The 15,532-nt window shown below is 45.1% G+C and overlaps 2 pseudogenes; one reads left to right on the plus strand and one right to left on the minus strand.

Moving 5' to 3' along the window:
• The first annotated feature begins 3,894 nt into the window (after positions 1-3,894).
• On the plus strand, positions 3,895-14,692 carry LOC149328352 (uncharacterized; annotated as a pseudogene).
• Positions 14,574-15,412, minus strand: LOC149328353 (uncharacterized; annotated as a pseudogene).
• Positions 15,413-15,532: the final 120 nt, after the last annotated feature.

The following is a 15,532-nucleotide window of genomic DNA, read 5'->3' on the forward strand; positions in this document are numbered from 1 at the left end:
GCGCGCATGGCGCTTGGGCTTTGGATTGATGCGGCTCCGAACGACTTTGTAGATTGCGTAATTAGTTTATTCTAATCCACGCGTGATCTAATTCATATAATTTCTTAGTACTATTAGGTGCGCATATTGATTTGATCATTTGATGCAGGTGCTTGCTTCTGCTCTTGACACAGTGGCGATGGTTGAGCTATCGAAACAAGCGTCGTCTGCTATTGTGCGTTTGCAGTGAGATCCGATATCGTTTTTATGATGTTTATTTTGCGACATTCTTGGACAGCTGGGCATTATTTTCATTCAACGCGGTTGTTTTACTGGATGTTTTTACAACAAATCCGACTACGGCGGGCATGGAGGAAAGAAAAAAATTTCGTTCCTCCAACGTTGACCCCAGGTTGACCCCCAGAGAGCACAGTGTTGCTTGGATTTTTGCACTTCAGCCGGGCTGAATCCCTAGACTTCCCTTGTTCGGAGGACGGCGGCCACATTCCTGTTCCCGCATTCACGGTGGTCACATGCTCCGGTTATCCGTGCGACCACGAGGCATCATGGAGGGCACCATTCCCGGAACTTCAGGTTCACCGCATAAAGATACGTATGATAGTCCGCTCTGTCCATCGCGGAATGCTTCTAATACTACTAAGAATTTGAAACGAAAGCATCCTGACAAATGCGGACCCTTTGTGGAAAGCGCTGCGACGCCGAGCCTTGAGGCGCTGAATTTTGATGGGGCTGCAGATATCCGTGCTGACATAGCTGTTGTTGACCAAATTGTTGCTAACCGGATTATCGATGAGGCAACAGCACAATCAGTTCGCAAAATTCTTGCAGAGATCATCCGGCTTGTACAAGGAGCGCCTGTCAAGGATGTGTCAGTTTCTTCTGCCACTCCAGTCGAGGATATGTCAGTTTCCTGTGTCCCTCCTGCCAATAAAAATCTAGAAAAGCAGCCGAGATATTGGCACAAAAGCAAGCGTACCTCTAGCTGTGCTTCTCTCCCCGAAAAAGGCCCCACACCTTTGCAGCAGCATTATGTTAAACAACAGCGGATGGAGGGTGGTGAAGCGCCAGTGATCATCACTGGAAGTGGTCATGACTATATTGAGTAGTCTACTTACTTACAGTGCAGGCCACTTATTGAGCTGTTTTTGAGTTGTAAACTGCAATGATTTACATATTAATTGGATGTTGGAGAGCCATCAAGCTTCTAGTGCAATGTTTGGTGCACGTACATTGGATAAAAGCACGAGAGATTGCTTTTATATGTCATGATAAGGATGCAACCATATGCTGTGTGAAATTTCAGAAGTCTGAAAAAGCATCACAGTGCAGTTTGGTGCCATCATCATTTGGCATTAGGTGCTAATTTTTTATCGCTGTGTAAAAATGTCACAGAAATTTGATCCCTGACTACTATTACTGGAGTTGTACAAAATTGGATCCCTGAATACAATTACTGGAGTTGCACAGAAATGTTCAGCGTTAACAACAGGAACTTTATGCATGGACTTTTGTTCAATGGTTTTTGCAATAAGTGGTCTGTACTGTATGCATTTAGCTGGTGATATACTGATATGCTGGCATTGTTTGCTGTGATGAACTGGTATCCTCTATATGGGACAAATGATGGTATGCAAGCTTTTGCAGTGGGTGGTAATTGTATCAATATCTTTTCTTATTTCGTCACGGCAGGTAATGCCCCCATGAAATGTCAGATCTTCTGCATTGTCTTGCAGATGTCGCTCTGTTGTATCATAGGACAACATGCTGCAAGGTAAAAGGCCTTCAGCCTGATTTGCAAGTAATGACTGTCACTGTTTTAATTCATTTTGCCAAAAGTTGGCTCATGTTCATGGGATGGCACGGGCTTACAGGCAAGAGGTGTGTCCTTTGTCATGAACAACTTGGAAGTTTAAGGCCTTCAGCCTGATTTGCAGGTAATGACTGTCACTGTTTTAATTCATTTTGCCAAAAGTTGGCTCATCTTCATGGGATGGCACGGGCTTACAGGCAAGAGGTGTGTCCTTTGTCATGAACAACTTGGAAGTTTAAGGCCTTCAGCCTGATTTGCAGGTAGTGACTGTCACTGTTTTAATTCATTTTGCCAAAAGTTGGCTCATGTTCATGGGATGGCACATGCTTACAGTCAAGAGGTGTGTCCTTTGTCATGAACAACTTGGAAGTTTAAGGCCTTCAGCCTGATTTGCAGGTAATGACTGTCACTGTTTTAATTCATTTTGCCAAAAGTTGGCTCATGTTCATGGGATGGCACGGGCTTACAGGCAAGAGGTGTGTCCTTTGTCATGAACAACTTGGAAGTTTAAGGCCTTCAGCCTGATTTGCAGGTAATGACTGTCACTGTTTTAATTCATTTTGCCAAAAGTTGGCTCATGTTCATGGGATGACACGTGCTTACAGTCAAGAGGTGTGTCCTTTGTCATGAACAACTTGGAAGTTTAAGGCCTTCAGCCTGATTTGCAGGTAATGACTGTCACTGTTTTAATTCATTTTGCCAAAAGTTGGCTCATGTTCATGGGATGGCACGTGCTTACAGTCAAGAGGTGTGTCCTTTGTCATGAACAACTTGGAAGTTTAAGGCCTTCAGCCTGATTTGCAGGTAATGACTGTCACTGTTTTAATTCATTTTGCCAAAAGTTGGCTCATGTTCATGGGATGGCACGGGCTTACAGGCAAGAGGTGTGTCCTTTGTCATGAACAACTTGGAAGTTTAAGGCCTTCAGCCTGATTTGCAGGTAATGACTGTCACTGTTTTAATTCATTTTGCCAAAAGTTGGCTCATGTTCATGGGATGGCACGGGCTTACAGGCAAGAGGTGTGCCCTTTGTCATGAACAACTTGGAAGTTTAAGGCCTTCAGCCTGATTTGCAGGTAATGACTGTCACTGTTTTAATTCATTTTGCCAAAAGTTGGCTCATGTTCATGGGATGGCACGGGCTTACAGGCAAGAGGTGTGTCCTTTGTCATGAACAACTTGGAAGTTTAAGGCCTTCAGCCTGATTTGCAGGTAGTGACTGTCACTGTTTTAATTCATTTTGCCAAAAGTTGGCTCATGTTCATGGGATGGCACATGCTTACAGTCAAGAGGTGTGTCCTTTGTCATGAACAACTTGGAAGTTTAAGGCCTTCAGCCTGATTTGCAGGTAATGACTGTCACTGTTTTAATTCATTTTGCCAAAAGTTGGCTCATGTTCATGGGATGGCACGTGCTTACAGGCAAGAGGTGTGTCCTTTGTCATGAACAACTTGGAAGTTTAAGGCCTTCAGCCTGATTTGCAGGTAATGACTGTCACTGTTTTAATTCATTTTGCCAAAAGTTGGCTCATGTTCATGGGATGGCACGGGCTTACAGGCAAGAGGTGTGCCCTTTGTCATGAACAACTTGGAAGTTTAAGGCCTTCAGCCTGATTTGCAGGTAATGACTGTCACTGTTTTAATTCATTTTGCCAAAAGTTGGCTCATGTTCATGGGATGGCACGGGCTTACAGGCAAGAGGTGTGTCCTTTGTCATGAACAACTTGGAAGTTTAAGGCCTTCAGCCTGATTTGCAGGTAATGACTGTCACTGTTTTAATTCATTTTGCCATAAGTTGGCTTATGTTCATGGGATGGCACGGGCTTACAGGCAAGAGGTGTGCCCTTTGTCATGAACAACTTGGAAGTTTAAGGCCTTCAGCCTGATTTGCAGGTAATGACTGTCACTGTTTTATTTCATTTTGCCAAAAGTTGGCTCATGTTCATGGGATGGCACGTGCTTACAGTCAAGAGGTGTGTCCTTTGTCATGAATAACTTGGAAGTTTAAGGCCTTCAGCCTGATTTGCAGGTAATGACTGTCACTGTTTTATTTCATTTTGCCAAAAGTTGGCTCATGTTCATGGGATGGCGCGGGCTTACAGGCAAGAGGTGTGTCCTTTGTCATGAACAACTTGGAAGTTTAAGGCCTTCAGCCTGATTTGCAGGTAATGACTGTCACTGTTTTAATTCATTTTGCCAAAAGTTGGCTCATGTTCATGGGATGGCACGTGCTTACAGTCAAGAGGTGTGTCCTTTGTCATGAACAACTTGGAAGTTTAAGGCCTTCAGCCTGATTTGCAGGTAATGACTGTCACTGTTTTATTTCATTTTGCCAAAAGTTGGCTCATGTTCATGGGGTGGCACGTGCTTACAGTCAAGAGGTGTGTCCTTTGTCATGAACAACTTGGAAGTTTAAGGCCTTCAGCCTGATTTGCAGGTAATGACTGTCACTGTTTTATTTCATTTTGCCAAAAGTTGGCTCATGTTCATGGGATGGCACGTGCTTACAGTCAAGAGGTGTGTCCTTTGTCATGAACAACTTGGAAGTTTAAGGCCTTCAGCCTGATTTGTAGGTAATGACTGTCACTGTTTTAATTCATTTTGCCGAAAGTTGGCTCATGTTCATGGGATGGCACGGGCTTACAGGCAAGAGGTGTGTCCTTTGTCATGAACAACTTGGAAGTTTAAGGCCTTCAGCCTGATTTGCAGGTAATGACTGTCACTGTTTTAATTCATTTTGCCAAAAGTTGGCTCATGTTCATGGGATGGCACGTGCTTACAGTCAAGAGGTGTGTCCTTTGTCATGAACAACTTGGAAGTTTAAGGCCTTCAGCCTGATTTGCAGGTAATGACTGTCACTGTTTTAATTCATTTTGCCAAAAGTTGGCTCATGTTCATGGGATGGCACGTGCTTACAGTCAAGAGGTGTGTCCTTTGTCATGAACAACTTGGAAGTTTAAGGCCTTCAGCCTGATTTGCAGGTAATGACTGTCACTGTTTTATTTCATTTTGCCGAAAGTTGGCTCATGTTCATGGGATGGCACGTGCTTACAGTCAAGAGGTGTGTCCTTTGTCATGAACAACTTGGAAGTTTAAGGCCTTCAGCCTGATTTGCAGGTAATGACTGTCACTGTTTTAATTCATTTTGCCAAAAGTTGGCTCATGTTCATGGGATGGCACGTGCTTACAGGCAAGAGGTGTGTCCTTTGTCATGAACAACTTGGAAGTTTAAGGCCTTCAGCCTGATTTGCAGGTAATGACTATCGCTGTTTTAATTCATTTTGCCAAAAGTTGGCTCATGTTCATGGGATGGCACGGGCTTACAGGCAAGAGATGTGTCCTTTGTGATGAACAACTTGGAAGTTTAAGGCCTTCAGCCTGATTTGCCTTCAGCCTGATCTGAGGAGGTTGCTGGTCAGCACCGGTCCATGATGCTAACTGAAATATAGTTAAAGGGCCTGCCGTTGCGGCTCTGGCTGCTGACTGCAAGGTGGGGCAATCAAACCCTGGCCACAGTTCGATGAAGGTGTACAAACTCCCGTGTGCTGCGAGATGTCAGTGCACGTTAAGGAACACATACCTTCCGTCTAAATTAATCTGCAGCCCTCCACTAGGGCATTCTTTGTTGCCAATATCCAACTTTCGGGCATGAAACCCTGTGTGCCATACCACAGCAGTATGGCTCAGGGCCCAGTTATGTCAGAACGTTGATGATGGTTGTTTTGAGAATATTTAAAATTGGTTACTAGCTCTATGAGTGCAGCTTTGCACAATGCCAGTGATGACCAGTATGCCATGCCTCTTGTTACCACGGCACTGGACTGAGGCTTCTAATTTAAAAACATTTCAGTGTTGACACATCCACCTGAGAGTTTAGGACTATGCTTCTTGCTGGCGGTGCCTTAAAGGGACCATGCAAAGAATTAAAAGCCGCTTGTAAATGTTAGAGGTGATGCTCAGAAGCATTGACACTAAGTATGAGTGTTCGGAACTGAGCCGGCAATTTATTATGAATTTTTAAAAATCGTGTTTTTTAAAATTCGCGGGCCGTTTGGTGTCTTCGTAGGGAGCCATTTTGGAACCAAAATCGGGAAAACAGACGTCACTAGTCCCATGACGTCGGCAGGCCACCACACGCTGTTATTCGCTCGAGCCGCGGCAGCTACGACGTCGCGGGCACACTTCCGGTAGCGGTGAAAAAAGTCTGCTCGAGCCGCCGCGCGCCCCCCTCGGGCAAGCGCGATCCAGGGCATTGCCTTCGCGCATATGTTTTCAATTTACCTCTGCCGCCTCTTTCTGTCGCGAGTTCGGGAGCCAAGAAAGCGCAGAGACCGGAGAGACGCTGCCGACGCACGCTGCTCCTCGGGAGTGCAACCGGAAGTCGCAAACCAAACGTCAGCGAATGACGTATTCATGGGCGGAGCCCAGTCCCGGAGCTGTTTTGTTTATTTTTTTATGGTGCCCCGCGCGTACGAGTTGAGGGGGGAGAGGAGGAGTGTGATTTTTAATCGTCTATAACTTCGTTGTTATTGATGCTAGCTCAAAAATTCTTGGGGTGACGAGTGATGGATTGCCCATCTTTACGTAATCTCAATAAATTTATTTCATAGTTCCTTTAAAGGTGAACTAAGTAGGATTTCTTGCAGGATCTGAGTGTACATGCTGCGAACATTGTTACAGATGCCCCAGCTCCCATATTGTATTTTATGTCACCACGGAGAGCAGGAGGAGTCAGCAAACATGGTTGCTATGATAAAAAACGTGTGCAGTGGCTTTCAGCCAATTGTGTTTCAGCTCCGCTGTGCTCTTGGCAGAGTAATATGCTTGCAGAGTGATCTTAGAGAATGTGTGGGCTGCTGTTCGGCCTATGTACAGCTGCAACAAATGGTCGTGCACATCACCGCTGCAGCTGCAGATGAGAAAACATTGTTAGCTTGCTTCAGACTTACTTCAGTGATATATGCTCTGAACAACAAATATGTACCGGTTTTATCAGATCACTACTCACACAATGTCCAAAAGCAGTAGTGAAAATTACTTTGGGTATCTTGACGGATGTAGTATTTCATTAGCCATCACAGATTGATAAGGTCGAGTCTTGTAAAACCAAATAGTCTATGCATATTTTACTTTAAAGGGAAGCTGAAACGGTTTTTTGAGAATTCAAGGTTATTCAAGAATTCGAATCTATCAAGCTTCTAGATAAAGCATGCAAAGTATTTTTGGACTAGCATTTAAAATGGTGACATAATCATCGATTAAAACCGCGACGATGTTTAGGCTTCTCCTCACTATGTTGGAGGAGTGCGAGGAAACTCGGCAGTGACGTCATTGTTGCCGAAATTTCAGATGTCCGCTGCTTACGCCTGCCTGCTGCTGTGCGTCGTCAGATGGCGCCAAACAATGCATCGTGAGCTTCATCTTCGATGGCGTCGGTTTTCTTCCATGGAATGACTGTTTCTTCGCTGGAAACGTAGTGCCGTCATACGTGACGTCATTATCGGGGTCTCTGCTCGTCGCTGTGCACTTCAGAGAAACCTGACCGCTGATGACAACTTTATTCGGCGATTGCGCCACCATTTCAAATGCTAGAGCAAAACGATTTCGCAGTCTTTACCTGCACATTATGCACAATCGGCCACCTTAAACTCATCGAATTCTGAAACCGCTTCAGTTGCCCTTTAAGGCTAAGTGCCTGTGCTTGTCATGAATAGGTGCTTTAAATGGAACATTTTTATCATTAGTGGGAGGTGCCACTCATTGGCATTAAAGTGCTGCAGCAGCAACACGTATATAAATATGGTTACTCTTAACGTTTCATATCAGACAAGCAAAGCCAATTTTGAGTTCTGTTATTAAAAGTCCAGATGCAAGCATAAACTAATCCTAGCAGGCAGAAAGCTGCAAATTGCAGCACTTGGATATCAAACTCGTTTCATCTGGCAGCCCAGAGAAACAGCGTGATTGTTGCACGCTACACTGCATGTAAAGGAAATGTCATCCTTCCAGCTTGTGCATGCATTTGTTGCATCCTTGCCCTTTTTTTGTGTGCGTGCATGTGTGTGTGTGCAAATATTTTTGTGGTAAGGTGCCTGCTGTGTTTCAAGTTGCAGAAGAATATGAGAGTTATAGCATGCCACTTGCTTGTTCTATGCATGTACAGTCTTTGTCAAAAGTTTAGAGCCAAGGGGGTTCACTTCCAAGCTTCATATTAGGACTCCAGGAGCATTTATGGAAGTCCTACCCATTGGAGGAGGCAGTACCGGAAATCTTCTTTTGTCCAGGAAGTTTGGAGAGCTAGAGATCCATTAAGAACGACACAGTGCGACACAAGCCACCAAAGCAGCGTGGAGCACTGCCACCTAAGCAAGGCGCCAAGCCGGAGGATCAGCTGCTGCCCGCACAAGATCACACGCCAAGTCTGACAGCAGAACAGGCGCTGTCTACGAGGGGGTACCCAAAAGAAACCGGACTTATTTTTGTTTGAACTTATTTGTTCACATTTTAAGCACAGACCTTCAATCTCCTTCAATGTATTCCCCACTTGCAGTGATACGCTTGTCGAATCTTTCATTCCATTTTTCAAAACATTGTTTAAATTCAACTTTTGTGATGCTGGACAGTGCCTCCATCGTTTTTTTCTTCACCTCAGCAACATCAGCGAAACGCTTTTCATTCACCTATATTGTCATTCTAGGAAACAAAGAAAGTAGCACGGGGCAAGGTCGGGAGAGTATGAGGGTTGAGGAATAGGGGTCATGCCATTTTTGGTCCAAAATTGTCGTAGAGACAGGGCTGTGTGAGCAGGGGCATTGCCATGATGGAAAAACCAGTCACCCGACCGCCACAAATCTGGCCGCTTCCACCGCACACTGTTGCCCAATCTTTTCAAAACATCCAAGTATAAAGCCTGGCTAACTTTCTGACCCTGCGGAACAAATTCTCAATGGACGACTCTTCTCACGTCGAAAAAACAAATCAGCATTGTTTTGAGGTTTGGTTTCACCTGATGAGCTTTCTTGAGGCGAGGTGAATTTGAAGTTTTCCATTGGCATGATTGTTGCTTTGATTCAGGATTCGATTCAGGAACACTTGAGTTATCCCCATAGCATCGTCCTTATACGTCTTTATTAATATTTCAAGAGTTTCCATTCAACTTTTTTCGAGCAAAAATCAGAATTTCACCGGCGCACGCTGTTCACGGAAATCAGCCATTGCAAAAACGACATTCACACAAAACAGTCGTCACTCTAAACCTCTGCCTAAACTAGTCTGACCTCCTTCAACGACGGCACTCGGCTTACTGACTCTGGAATGTTCGTTCTATGCGCTCCTAGTGGCAAAACGCGGTACCACAGAAGCTTTGCCGACCAAAAAATTTAGTCCGGTTTCTTTTGGGTACCCCCTCATACTTCTAGAGACACCATCATTGCATCTTCAGATCAATCGCATCACGGGAGCATCTTGTTGCCATTGTCGAGAAGCAAAACAGTGTGGTGTGGTCTTTTAAAAGAACAACTGCAGTCAGCAAGGGCTGAAGTTCGTGAACTGCGAACAGAGAAAGCTGCCATGGCTAACCAGCTTACTTTAGAGAAAGAAAGAACATCTGCTTTTTCTATTGAACATTTCAAAGATTGTGATGAAGATGTGCATTTCTATAGTCGGCTGCTAAGCTATGAGCGCTTCATATGTCTCCTGGTCTTCCTGGAACCTGGGGACGATGGCTGCAATGTTCTGTGTTCTGAGGGCAACAGTTGGGCTAGGTCTGCAGAGGGCTGCAAGAGGAAGTTGAGCACTGAGAATCAGCTCTTCTTAGTCTTGGTTAGGCTGCGTCTCGGATTGTTTGAGGCTGACCTAGCACATAGGTTTGGCATCGCACAGTCTACAGTGTCAAGAATATGCACATCCTGGCTGAATTTTCTGTATAGCAAATTGGGCAGTTGACCCTTGTGGGCGGCTAGAAACGTGATTAATGAGCACATGCCAGCTGTGTTTGTTGGGAACTGTGCCTCAACAAGAGTGATCCTAGATGCCACGGAGATTCTCTGTGAAGTTCCATCATCTCTGTCACTTCAGTCGAGCACCTACTCCTCTTACAAATCCTCGAACACGTTCAAAGGACTCATAGGGGTTTCTCCTAATGGGCTCGTAACATTTGTGTCCGAGCTCTTTACAGGCTCCACTTCTGACAGAGTGTGTGTAGTAAGGAGTGGGTATCTGGAGCTAGATTTTGAAGAGAATGACTGTGTGATGGCAGACAAGGGGTTTGTTATTGATGGTTTTTTGAAAAAGAAGCGTGAAATTGAACACACCCGCACTTTTAAGAGGCGGTACATTTTCAAGAGGCCAGGTGCAGGAAACTAAAGAGGCTGCATCATTCAGGATACACGTGGAGCAGAGAATAGGGGATATTCAAAATTCCGCAAGTGTGCTTTCCCGCATAACAATGTTGCCCCTAACAAGATGGCCGACTTCGCTATAAAGGAACTACATGGGCTTCAGGACAGGCGCTAAAGGTGTGGATAGAATGTAAGAAACGTATTTTGGAAGAATCAAACAAAAAAACCAGTCTTTCTTGCTTTGTTTCAGCTGGAAACGCATGGTCCACCATCTTGTTGGGGGCAACATTGTTATGCGGGAAAGCGCACTTGCGGAATTTTGAATCAAGGGGTGTCATATCATCGCGTAGTTGTGACTGCAGTCCGGTGAACAAGAAAACAGCGAGAATTGCATCCAAACGAAACTCTTTATTTGGGCTGACTTGCGCCTGCAAAGAACTGAATCACTCGGCGGCGGCGTAGTAACAAGCGTGCTCGGCGGTCGTCGAACAGAATCCCCGCCGCTCTCGGCCGTGCTCTTTTTAAATCTGATAGCGAACGTTCGAGATAAAGCACGGCAAGTTACTAGAACACTCTGGAACAATGTAGAAACGGCTCCGCCTGGATGCGATCAATCAAGATGAATCTAGGCGCGTCTTGCGTCACAAACGAAGCGATAAAGCGGCGGGTCGGCAGTCTTGAAGCATGATCAAACGCTACAAAGATTCACGGCAATATTTTTGACCGACCAATCCTTCTTACTCTAGCTCCAGTGATTAATCAAATTTGGACTGTAGTAGCTATCCTCACAAATTTCCAAAGTTCTCTAATTCAGTGCCAAAACAATGCCGATGCATTTTCATAATAGCTCCATGCGAGCTTATCATGGCAGATAAACAGCACGTGTGCAATGAAGACTTAATAACACAAAGTAGGCTACACAGCGCTGCATTTGCAGCACTGTTATCTATTTTTTAAGGCGGAAGCCTTTAATGCCTCATCGTTGTAAGCAGGGGTTGTCGACAGAAATGTCACGCTTTTCAATTAGTCGAAACGGTCGTGACGTCACAGTGCACGAATTTCAAATGGCGCCAATTGTACTTTGGCTAGTAACCATGCAACCAATTAAAGGGATCGTATAGTGATGCTCCAAGTAAGTGGGACTGAGTTTAGTTAATTGCTTACTTAACCAATTAGCATAATTAACCTTTCTAGTCAGACCAGATAAATAAATAAAGCCGGGTAGGAAATTGGCCGAGCTCGGGAATCGAACTCCGGTCTCCGGAGTGCGAGACGAGCACGCTACCACTCCGCTATGCCAGCTCAATTGTTTGGAATGAACAAAGGCGCATCTAGTGAATAAGGCGTCTTCGTTCACTCCCATCTTCCTCCCTTCCCTTCTGGCGAGGTTTAGGTGTCCACCGAGATATGAGAGACAGATACATTCCTTTCCTCAAAAACCAATTTACCGACGAGCGAGGCGTAGAACCAAATGGGCGATGGCGTTCTATGGACTCCCTGGGAGCGTTGCAAGACGCTGTCGCGTTCCACTCTTAGAGGCGAAGCTTAACATCTTAACCACACATCAGTGACACAAGCAGCAACACCACGCTTAAGGCTTTCGCCTGACCGCACTTTAGGTCAACAAAGTGTCCCCGATTTTTGTTCTGTATTTGTTGCTCTTCCTACATTTATCTGCCTGAATGAATTGAGGCAGTGCTCCAGCTTGTCTCGTATTTATTGTGCTTTATCCCTTCTAACGAGCTTTGTACGAACTCGGCTTGTTTTACGTAGCCTGTTCTGCAAGTTCATTGTTTTTCATGGCTTTTCACATCCCCAAGTGACTCAAGCAATGAGGGGTGCTACAGTGGAGGGCTCCGAAAATGTTGACGACCTGAACTTCTTTAACTTGCACTGACATGGCATAGTACACGGGCCCCAGCATTTCGCCTGGATCGAAATGCAACCGCCGTGGACGGAGTCGAACCCACATCTTTAGTTAGCAGGCGAGCACCATAACCACTGAGCCACTGCAGCGGCGAAGCTTGTTGTTCCAGTGTTATGCATGTCCATAAGTGCTTTCTCCATTCTAGAGTTCTTTCGTGTTGTATACTGTTGACTATTGTGAGCATTGCTTTATTCAAGTCTTGTGCAATTTGTGCCATTAAAGGGACACTGAGGAGAAATTGAAGTTTACTTGCATCGACAGAATACCAGCTCCTGATTACAAACACGCCATTCATACTGACAACAAAGCTCTTGTAACGTAGAAAAGAGCAAGAACCAAAATACAGGTATCGCCGCCACAGACCAAACTCGCAAGTACAAGCTTCATGACATCATAGGACAAAACAGTGTTGCTAGAACCAATAGTTCTAGCAACACTACGACACGCGACGCCATGAATCACTGAGGCGCAGCAAATGCATGCGCAAATCTCCTTGACGTCGCCAGATGGCGCCACGTACCCGACAGCTACGCGCGCCCCTGCAGCGCCGGGACCAATCAGCGCCTGCTCAACGCGGTATGCGGGCTCACGGTATGCTAAAGGTGTCTATTTGCGAGAACTTCGTTGACGACTTCGAGAACGGGATCCATTGTAACGCTGGCAAAACGCCAGTGCAAACGTAAATGAAGCGACGGCCGCAATAGCCGATAGATGCCTTCAACGTGCGGCCGGCGGTAGCTTTCTTTTCGGCTGCTACTGGGCCGCACTGCTGGCCGCCAGAAATCACGGAGTCTGCGCTACGTCATGTGCACGTCATGTTTCACGTCACTTAGTCCTGTGTCGTCATAGCGAAATCCCAAGTTTGAATCAGAGCGGCGGGAAAAACTTTTTCAACTTCGAATCCAAATTTCTTAGAAATAAATGCATCTTTTGCTGCCGGCCAAGTGGCAACAAAGCCATGAAATGCCGAACTATCGGATTTTGCTATAAAAAAAATATTAATAGAGCTCTCCTCAGTGTCCCTTTAAGGCATAGCCATACGAATGATGTCTGACATTTGTCACTGTGCTTTATATATGTAATACATGTGAAGCACTTTTCTACATGGTATGCTTTGTACAGCGACAGCATTTAAAGCACTTGAGATGAGGCACAATGCTAATGCAGCCCGTGCTTTGACATGCTTCTGATGTACGTTGTGGTAGTAAGACCTGTATACTTTATGCCATCACATTGATGTGTTCTATTTGCTGACATACTCTTTTATGCTCAGTTTTTCTTCTACTATGAAACCTCGATAGTGTTGCTTACCTCTTTTTATTCTCCGCTTAGTACCAAGCATAAAATGTGTTGAGCTCCCACTGGCAAAGTTGGGTGCACATTGTCCGCAAACCACACGAAACATGAGGCTGAACCTATCTGAAAACCACACTTCTCTATCAGAGTGATAGCTAGTAGTGGTAGCTGTAGTCTGATGTACACATTGTACGAGGCGGAGTGCTTGTAAGAAGTCTGTTTATATTCACTGAAAGAGTTTTCCTTGGTGGTGTAGAGGTAGCGTACCCAGCTATTGCGTTAAAAGTGGCTTGTGGCAGAGGATGCTCAAACTGTGAGAGCAGCCAGGATGGCCATGCCTACTGCCTAGCTCAGAGAGAAGCAGGCGGAGACTGGCATTCAAATAAAATTAAAAATGATATTGCATTAATAACTCTAGTGCTCTCATTTTCATGTGGTTTGTGGACTTTGTATGTCCAGATTCATTTCCTTTGTGACCCACTGGACTGCAGATCAGAAGTGAATTAAGGTATTCATTTATTACTGCATACAGGTCTTTCATAGAAAACTGGTACATTGTGCTAGCATGCTATTTATAGGCACATTTAAGGCGAAAGCTTTTCTAGGCTCATGGAGCGAAAATTTGTGCACTGATGAGTCACTCGATAAGAAAAAAAAGTCCTAAAATCTTGTGGACGGCGAGATCCTAACCACCATCCTTCCGTTCCATAGCTGAGCGTGCCAACCACTTATGCTACGCCGACTTCCTGTCACTGCATATGCAGTTCTCCTCGTCTAGCGTAAGGACCCTGGTGAGCGTTGCGCGAAAAGCTTTCTCCTCATCGCACTTTAGATCACCAAAGTGCCCTCTCGAAATCTTTTGTTCCAAAGGATCGCAGTAGTAAGCGGCATGTTTTGTATGTAATGGTAAGAAAAGAGTCTTCTGTTAACATGTCGGGCTGTAGTTCTTACTCATTTATTCACTATTTTATATTTATATTTCTGGCACTGCTACATTTGTAATGATGTCTTTTGTGATGTATGGATGTTTTTTTCATTACTTCCTTGTTTTGTTGTGCTGCTTGCATATTTTGCATACTTTAACAATACTTCTCTGTATCATGTTATTCAGAGCAATTGAATAAGGAGACAAAACTTGTAGGTGTAGCATGTATATTCACTAGTAACACATTCCTAAGCATTCACTGACTTTTGTTAAGTCTTTACGTGCCACTGTGTCTGCGTACAACATGTGGCAGCATTTGAGTAAAAAAAAAGCTGTCCAGCTGTGTCATCATGCATGCCCACTCTGCTTCATGAAAACGGATCTGCTCTATGGCAGTCCATTTTTCTGAACAGACAACAAAGTCCGCCCACTGGCATTCTGTGAGAGCCATTTGGCCAACTACTTGAGCATAGTATTCGTGGTCTCTCTTGAGACTTGGCTCATCATTTTCAGCAAAAGTTATGCAGAACCCTGCTGACCTAGCTTAGTTAGACTCGCTGTCCTTTAGAGAGCATGGACACTTGACCTCTAGGACTCCATATGTCAGCTCTTCTGGGTCATACACAAGCCTTTCGGGGCTGGTGCCTAGCCATGGAGATGTCGGGTGTACCACCAATCCGCAGTGCTGAAGAGTGATTTGATGGCCAAGGCGCCTCATAGTAGCACAGTATCTGGCTGAGGCAGCACTTTCGTTTCTCCGGCCGCACTGAATTCCACGGACACAGAACAAGTCCTTTGGGTCAATAAGGTTCCGCAGGCCTTTGTCGGTCCACTGGTCCCTCTTCAGTACCCTGCCGAAGCAGGATGCAGTTAATCTGTTGAGCCGGCCCTCCTTCCAGCATGCACTTTGTGCCTGTTGCCTTGAACAGGCTCAAGTGTGCCTGTTGCCTTGAATTCAGCTCAAAGTGTAAACTAGCAACTTCTAGCAGCTTGCTGTTGGGTGCCTCATTTTTGTTGTTGGTCTTGACTGGGGTAGAAATAAGTTCCGTGATCTCTTTCCTTTTATTGGGGTTAAGCCTCGCAATGCTCCACGATGTACTCTTCTTCATGCGTCATTGAAGTCTGCTGTTTTTACAGATGCATCTGCCTTATGTTCAACTCTACAAAGAACTCTAATAGCTACATAGCAGGCAGCGGTGTGCATGCTTGCACAATTTCAGACAACCATATTACAAG

The sequence above is a fragment of the Amblyomma mixtum genome, chromosome 9 (assembly GCF_055824585.1).
Source record: "Amblyomma mixtum isolate Tamu chromosome 9, ASM5582458v1, whole genome shotgun sequence".
Taxonomy (NCBI): domain Eukaryota; kingdom Metazoa; phylum Arthropoda; class Arachnida; order Ixodida; family Ixodidae; genus Amblyomma; species Amblyomma mixtum.